The 9,297-nt window shown below is 29.8% G+C and overlaps 1 non-coding gene across 1 annotated transcript; it reads right to left on the bottom strand.

Annotated features, from left to right (window-relative positions):
• Nucleotides 1-1,072: 1,072 nt before the first annotated feature.
• Nucleotides 1,073-1,146, bottom strand: TRNAP-UGG (transfer RNA proline (anticodon UGG)). The gene has a single exon. It is a non-coding gene; the product is annotated as a tRNA-Pro (tRNA).
• Nucleotides 1,147-9,297: the final 8,151 nt, after the last annotated feature.

Raw genomic sequence — 9,297 nt, 5'->3', positions numbered from 1 at the left:
GCGGCCTTTCTTGTATTCTTGTATTAGATCCAAAGGTTTTTTCTTGACCTAACTACAAAGATGATGAATCTATTTCTTTTTCTTTTCTACTCTTGTCCTGCCGCTCTATTTTTGTGAATACCGTTTAGAATGATTGATGAATCAAAAAATTTCAATTGAACTTATTCTTTCAATTGGTATTTTTGCTTATCCCCGTCTCTTTTAAAAATTGAAACTTAGGTAAGTGCTTTATAAACATATGTATAAAAAGAACATATTTCATTTAGCTCCTTCATGCCTACTCTAACTAGTTATTTCGGTTTTTTACTAGCGGCTTTAACTATAACCTCAGCTCTATTTATTGGTCTGAGTAAGATACGACTTATTTGAAAATTAATTGAATGAACGAACAATTAATAAAAACAAAGTTTTCTGTCCTATTCCATATATTCTATAGTTCCTTACCGTGTTAATTATCAATTATTAGTTATTGATATTCATGGGCAATAGAGATTAATATTTAGGGATAGATATTACCTTTCTTTTTCTCCTTTCAAATAAATTGAAATGATTGAAGTTTTTCTATTTGGAATCGTCTTAGGTCTAATTCCTATTACTTTGGCTGGATTATTCGTAACCGCATATTTACAATACATACGTGGTGATCAGTTGGACCTTTGATTAATTAACATCTCTTTTTTTGACTGACCCCTTTAATTTTAATTTAATTAATTTAATTCAAGGAGGTCAAATTCGAATTGCTGTTCAATTTTTTTTTTTTTTTTTTTTTTTTCAGTTCGGTGTAATTTTCGACTTAACAAGAGCGGAATCACGCTCTGTAGGATTTGAACCTACGACATTGGGTTTTGGAGACCCACGTTCTACCGAACTGAACTAAGAGCGCTTTCTTATCATAATAAATAAGACTGTAAAAAAGAGGATTCTTTTATTTTATAACCCCAATACATCGTGCACACCTATACTATCATATATCATATATAATATGAGAAAATGATAGATTATGTATGCTTAATTTTAATCAATCTAAAACTAAAATGGCTCCCTCCTTACTGCTCAAAGGAGAAGTAATAGGTAGGGATGACAGGATTTGAACCCGTGACATTTTGTACCCAAAACAAACGCGCTACCAAGCTGCGCTACATCCCTTTCAATTGGCCTACGATGTTATTGTAGAGAATCCCTGTCTTGTTTTCCACACCCTTATTTCATCTATTGATATACAAAAATTATCTTTCCATTTCCTCTTTTTGGTCTCATATCATATAACAACCATATAATGAATAATAAATGAATCTTTTTGGCGGGAATTCTCAGGCAGAAAGGGACCTATTTTGCTGTTTTAAGAAAAGGAAAATCTTATCTATCGAATCATTGTACATTTAAATTTTAATTTTGAATTAGGAATTCCGGGTACAAATATACAAATACAAGTGGTCTTTAACCACACATACATGTGATTATATATGTATTACCATAATGTATGTAATACGATAAAGAAGGAGGATTTTAAATGCGAGATCTAAAAACATATCTTTCCGTAGCACCGGTACTAAGTACTCTCTGGTTCGGTTCTTTAGCGGGTTTATTGATAGAGATCAATCGTTTCTTCCCGGATGCGTTAACATTCCCTTTTTTTTAATTCTAGTTATTGTCGCGGGACGGGGTGAAAAAGATTAGATCGATATACAATCAAATATCTGTGACTAATCTCTCGCCCCCCCTTGACTTTAGTTGTTTTTAGAATTATAATTATATAAGAAATGAATTCTAATTATATAAGAAATAATTCTATTTAGTTTTTTTAGAATTCTAATTATATAAGAATTATATAAAATAAATAAGGAAGGTAGAACGAAAAAAGTGGATTGAACCTCAACAAAACTTGGGTTCAAGCTCCAATTAAATTACTAGTAGAGCGAAAAGAGAAATGTGGCTGGAACAACAGTATCCTACAAGATACTTAAAGAAAATACCGTACTGTGATTCTAAATCGAGTTAGAAATCATTGTATTACTTATTTACTATTAGTATAATACATATTGATTTACTATATTGATTGCAATTGATTGCAACGAAATCTTTCAGGATTTGGTTTTGAGTTAGCAACTTTTATTTATTTATTTTCATTCCTTTCTTCTTCACTTTTGATCGGAAAATAGAAGAGTTGGGTGAATTAAAAACTCAAAGGGGGTTCATGGCCAAGAGTAAAGATGTCCGAGTAACGATTATTTTGGAATGTACCAGTTGTGTTCGAAACGTCGTTAATAAGGAATCAACGGGCATTTCCAGGTATATTACTCAAAAAAATCGACACAATACGCCTAGTCGATTGGAATTGAAGAAATTCTGTTCCTATTGTTACAAACATACAATTCACGGGGAGATAAAGAAATAAATCGAATCAAGTACTCGTATGTCAACCCTTCCCGAGAATATGAGAAAATAGGACATTAGGTATTTAGGTAACATTAGGTATTTAGTATGAGAAAATAGGACATTAGGTATTCAGGTATAATAATATATATTATATAATATATTAAGTAATATTAAGTATATAATTAGTTAGATATAATATATAACTAATATATAACAAATATTTTATTTATATATTAGTCTATATTTGTATTTCCTTGTCTATTCCACGCTTTCTTTTTAAAGTGAAGTTTTTAGTTTTAAATTATTCGATATGCACGTTAATAAATTTTTAACCTTTTTAACCTGGTATATGATTGTATCAATATTCTTTTATTTTTTTTTATTCTATTTTTTATTTAGTTCTTATTTTTTTAATAATTTTTTTCTTTATTCTCGAGTCAATTATTTATTTTTTTAGTTTACCGTCTTCGAATGATTTTTAGTTTACAGTCTTCGAATGATTAGGAGTTGGATTTTCATTGATTAGGAATTAGATTTTTAATATCACTAACTATTTTTTTTTTTATTTTCTATTCGTGCATAATGATTATTTTAATATTGTTAATTTTAATATTGTTGTTAATTTTAATATTGTTAATATTGTATTATTTATTATATTGTATGATTTATTCATTACTATATTTTTTAGTTATTACTATATTTTGTATTTATTACTATATTTCATTATTTATTTCTTATTTTATTAATTATTTATTATTTTCGTGTCGGTTCTATATATATTTATAAATTATATTTATTTATTATTTATGTATTATCACAGTTATAGATATTTATTTAAATTATATTTATATATTAAATATATTAAAATATTAAATTATATTTATATTTTATATATTAAATATATTAAAATATGAAATTATATTTATATATATTTATAAATTATATTTATTTATTATTTATGTATTATCACAGTTATAGATATTTATTTAAATTATATTTATATATTAAATATATTAAAATATTAAATTATATTTATATTTTATATATTAAATATATTAAAATATGAAATTATATTTATATATTAAATATATTAAAATATGAAATTATATTTATATATTAAATATATTAAAATATGAAATTATATTTATATATTAAATATATTAAAATATGAAATTATATTTATATATTAAATATATTAAAATATGAAATTATATTTAAATAAATATCTATAAATAATATAATAATAAAATAAACTAATAAAATAAACAAATAAATAATAAATAAATAATTAAAATAAACTAATAAAATAAACAAATAAATAAGAAATAAATAATAAATAAATAATACAATAATAAAAAAAACAAAGCAAATCGTATTTATTCTATTAATTCTATAATTTGAATTTGATCCGATCAAAATAGGATTTTAGAAAAGGATAGGATAGGATTATTTTTAGAAATAAGGAATAAAGAAATGATGGATAAATACAAGCGATCTTTTCGTAGGCGTTTGCCCCCGATCCAATCGGGGGATCGAATTGATTATAGAAACATGAGTTTAATTAGTCGATTTATTAGTGAACAAGGAAAAATCTTATCTAGGCGAGTAAATAGATTGACTTTAAAACAACAACGATTAATTACTATTGCTATAAAACAAGCTCGTATTTTATCTTCGTTACCCTTTATTAATAATGAGAAACGATTTGAAAGAAGGGAGTCGACCGCTAGAACTAGAACCAGAAATGAGAAACGATTTGAAAGAAGAGAGTCGACCGCTAGAACTACTGCTCTTAGAACCAGAAATAAATAGGCTTACCCTTCAATTGACTCAAAATTATCAAACGTAGACTGATGCTTTATTCAAAAAATCTGATAATCAAAATTGTCGTGTCGTAAGAAAAAAGAAATAAATAAAAGAATCGAATCGGGTTGGGGAAGAAAAATAAATTTTTTTTTTTTTTATTGAGCGTCTTCGCTCATCTTGTTTTCTTGTTTTGATGACCTTATCAGAATTTTTTTATCATATTAATTTCTACTCTACCTCCCTCGAGTTCATTCTCGAGGGAACCCCATTTCATTTAAAGCATTTCGGTGGATTCCTTCCGATCTCCTTATTTTATAATCTCGTTGGAAATCATATAAAGACAATTCCTATTTGAGATAGCTATTTGTGCAAGTATTTTACGATTAAGAAGCAACTGTTTCTTGTACCGATTTTTTATTAATCTACTATAATTATAGGATACCCCCATTCCTCGAATTCCTGCATTTATTCGAGTGATCCACAAACGACGAAAATATCTTTTTTTCCTATCTCTATCCCGATCAGCCGAAACCAAAGCTCTTACTCTTTGTCTCCGAGCTATATATCCCTCTTTCATTCTGGTCATTGAATAAAAGAAATTTTGATGAATAACTAATTCTTTCTTTCAGTTATTCTTTTCTAGTCTATTAATAACAAAACGGATTCTTCCAATGTATAAAATAAAAATTCCAATGGCTTTTGCTACTATAACCGTCCCGCCCACGATTTTTCCTTTTTTCTAGGCATTTCATTTCGCCTTGAAATAAGAAATTGTATTGATACTAGGTATCAAAAAAAGCATATTAACTAAAATAAAGGAGTAAATAGAAATGGATAAATAAATAGTGGGTTCCATCGTTTCTATGGTTACTTCTTAAACGGTGAGGTCCCCTCTATACACCGGAGCTCATTCCTTCATTTAACATTTAATTGGTAACTTGTACAGTTCACACTCTTCGGCTCTACTCATAAATTTTTCAGTAATAGATCTTTCACAACGAGATCTATCTTATACAGTAACGGTATGTAATTAGGAGGATTAATTGGGTAGCTGACCCTGTTAGTCCGTTCTTTGCAAGAGTCGAAGCATAATCTTTTTGCTTTTTAAATAGGATTTTCCCCGCTTAATGGATAAGCATTTGCTACCAATGGGGAATTTTTAAAAAATTCCAAGATTGGATTTGCGCCAATGGAAACCATAAATTTCATACACAATAGAAGGATATGGTAGATCTATCTTTTTTAGATAGTGAACGGAAGAACCCCATTCTATTCACTGGTACTGATCGTTGATACTGAAAAATTGTTTCCTTTTTCTCAGCCCATGATCTGAACAAGTCGCACATACACCCTAGTACATCTTCCTCGGCGCTGAGGACATCCCCGAAGAGCAGGGGCTTTCGTGACATTTCTAATTGGCTGTCTTGCATTTCTAATAAGTTGTTTAATAGTTGGCATGCTGAATCATATACAATCATATACATAATAGACTGGTTTAGATCGATCCTAACCAGATGATTATGAATTACTTCTTTTTCTCTTTAATAGATTAATAAAATATTAATCTATTAAAGAGAAAAAGAAGGAAAGGAATAAGAGGGATTAAATCAATCTAAATCAAAATTAAATGGTGTTCCATTGTCGTCAAATGGTGGTCTTCCATTGCCATTGTCGTCAAATGGTGGTCTTCCATTGCCATTGTCGTCAAATGGTGGTCTTCCATTGCCATTGTCGTCAAATGGTGGTCTTCCATTGCCATTGTCGTCAAATGGTGGTCTTCCATTGCCATTGTCGTCAAATGGTGGTCTTCCATTGCCATTGTCGTCAAATGGTGGTCTTCCATTGCCATTGTCGTCAAATGGTGGTCTTCCATTGCCATTGTCGTCAAATGGTGGTCTTCCATTGCCATTGTCGTTAACTAGTCTCCATTTTTTATTCACTATAGGTTTGTTATTCACTATAGGTTTGTTATTCACTATAGGTTTGTTATTCACTATAGGTTTTTCATTCACTATAGGTTTTTCATTCACTATAGGTTTTTCATTCACTATAGGTTTTTCATTCACTATAGGTTTGTTATTCACTATAGGTTTTTCATTCACTATAGGTTTTTCATTCACTATAGGTTTTTCATTCACTATAGGTTTTTCATTCACTATAGGTCTCGATTCTGTACGCACTATATGATCCACAATTCCATGATCTTTGGCTTCTTTTGCTGACATAAAATTATCTCTTTCCATGTCTTTGTTTATAACCCATCGGGGCTGGCCCGTTCTTTGTACATAAGCCTCTATGATGTCTTCTTGCATTTTCATTACTTCGTCTGTTTCCATGACCCAGTCTTTGAAGCCATCATCCTTAAGCATACTAATAGGTTGATGGATCATTACCCTGATGATATAACATACTTCTAACTCACATAATGAGGCGAGAAGAATAGCTATAGAATTGAACAACCGTACAGGCATTTTTTGCGCATTGCATACGGCTTTACAATTGCATACGGCTTTACAATGGAATTCTCTTTTTTCTTTCATCGAAAAAAAGAGAAAATATAGAGTCTATTAGACCCAGATTAATAAATAATCCAATTACCATCCTTCTTTTTCTTTTTTTTTCGGAAAAGTTTAAAAATACTATGATGGCTCCGTTGCTTTATATATTTATTTCGTCTGTGATTCAGCAATCCCAAAGTTTCTTTTTTTTTTTGAAAAAAAAAAAAGAAAGAAAAAAAATAGTCTTTTTTTTTTTCGTACTCTTTCATAACATAAATATTGTTAATAGCCTCTGGTAGGAAAAGAAAAAAAGTTTGTGACGCCTGAGATGGGCCCACGATAGCTAAGATCAAATTGGAAATGCCCCTTCTCTCATACTACTCTTTCGATACATAATCTAATATTTTTTTTTGAAAAAAAAAAAAAGAAATAAAAAAAAAATTTCATATCGAATTCAAAGTGCCATGCTATTATTACTTACTAATTCATATTTCATATGGCGAAGGCATAGTCTTCTTTTTTCTTTCCATCAATAATAAAAAAAAAAAACTCATTGGCGCCGAGCGTGAGGGAATGCTCTGCGTTTGGTAATTTCTCCTCCGACCAAGAGAAAAGCTGCGATTGAAGCGGTCAATCCCATGGCTAGTGTATGCACATCTGGTTCCACTGCTTGCATAGTATCAAAAAGAGATAATCCAGATACTATCCCTCCGCCAGGAGAGTTTATAAAAAAAAACAGGTCTCGGCTATTACTCTCTATACTGAGATAGATCATAATACCCGCAAGTTGATTCGAGGTCTGGATATCAAGCTCTTTGCCCAAAAAAAGCAATCTTTCTCGATAAATTCGGTTGATTAGGATAAAATTGTATCCCTTAGTAGCCGTACAGGCACCTTTTGATGCATACGGTTCAACAAAAATTGCGAAAAAAAATCAATGTGTAGATTCCAGCCATCCTTTGTTTTTTCTAGTCGGACCTTTCTAACTTCTAATTTCTAATGAAGGGGCTTTTTCTTACATTTTTTAAATAAAATGAAATTTAAAATTAAATTAAAGAAAGATGAGTTTTGGCCCGTTTTCCTATAATATAGAAAAAATTCGCTAAACTTATTGCACAAACTTTTCATTGATCCATTTTTTTTTCATTGCGATTCAATCCAAATCACGATGTCATTTTCTTGTTCCTGAATGGGGTTCGTCAATTTTTTATTCAATTTTTTTAGGTTTATGCTCTACTCCGAGTAAAGATCTGCCCGATTTTTATTTGCACATATAGGACAAATGACCCAATACCACGTCTTTTTGCTATGATTTCATTTCCTTTTTTTATTTTAATTTAATTCCTTTTTCTTTCATGTTTTTCGCCAAATATTCAACGTATTTCCCATATTATTCGATTGATTAACAGTTTGAAATCGCTCTTATTTATAATTAAAAAAAAAAAGAAAAATTATGATTATGATATAGGTGGTAATCATAAATATATTACCAATTGGGTTTTTTCTAAACGGAGCCTGGATACTTCATTTTATCAGTCCAACCAAGCCAACCATAAATCATTCTAATTGAAAATATTAATCTGGATACACCCCCATGAAATGGATCTCTAATTGCACTTCATTACACTTCCCGCTACAAATTTTTGATAATTCAATCAATCTTTTTGGGGCGAAACAGGGGATATCTCGATCGGGCGAGAGAACGGGGGAATCCCATATGACCCAATATATTTGACAAGTCGCACTATATGTCAACCCAGCTTGCATCGTTATCTCCCGGAACTTGAAAAGGAACTTTTGGAATACCAACAGGCATAAAGTAAAAAGAATGTAAAATTATATTTCGCTTTGATTGTGGAAGCGTAATACGTAATGTAATACGTAATAATGGTCTTATCTTAATAATATGTAATATTATATTTCACTTTGATTGTGGAAGCGTAATACGTAATGTAATACGTAATAATGGTCTTATCTTAATAATATGTAATATTATAATATGTAATATTATATTTCACTTTGATTGTGGAAGCGTAATACGTAATGTAATACGTAATAATGGTCTTATCTTAATAATATGTAATATTATAATATGTAATATTATATTTCACTTTGATTGTGGAAGCGTAATACGTAATGTAATACGTAATAATGGTCTTATCTTAATAATATGTAATAATGGTCTTAATAATATGGGCCTTTATCATATTTTATACATAGATAGACTAAGGCCATAAAATAAAGAAAGGCGGAATGAATGAAAGAGAATTCTTACGAATAGGTCCTTTGAATGATGAACAAATAGGGATGCATTCATTCATAAAAAATAGGATCAACCCCCATTGCGTATTGATACTTATCGAGTATAGAATAGATCTGCTTCTCTTTTTTCTTCTGAGCCGAATTCTTCCCTTATTACTAATGGAATAGAACAAACATTAATCCTTTCTCCGAAAGAATCCACCGAAAAGGGGAGGTATTCCAATGCAATAAAGTTACATAGTGTCTATTTTTCGTTGATTTGATAAAGGGGTATTTCCATGGGTTTGCCTTGGTATCGTGTTCATACTGTCGTATTGAATGATCCCGGTCGCTTGCTTTCTGTTCATATAATGCA

Source organism: Durio zibethinus, unplaced genomic scaffold, assembly GCF_047325235.1.
Source record: "Durio zibethinus cultivar Kanyao isolate XHJ-2024 unplaced genomic scaffold, ASM4732523v1 HiC_scaffold_311, whole genome shotgun sequence".
Taxonomy (NCBI): domain Eukaryota; kingdom Viridiplantae; phylum Streptophyta; class Magnoliopsida; order Malvales; family Malvaceae; genus Durio; species Durio zibethinus.
This window is presented reverse-complemented; position numbering and strand designations above follow the sequence as displayed.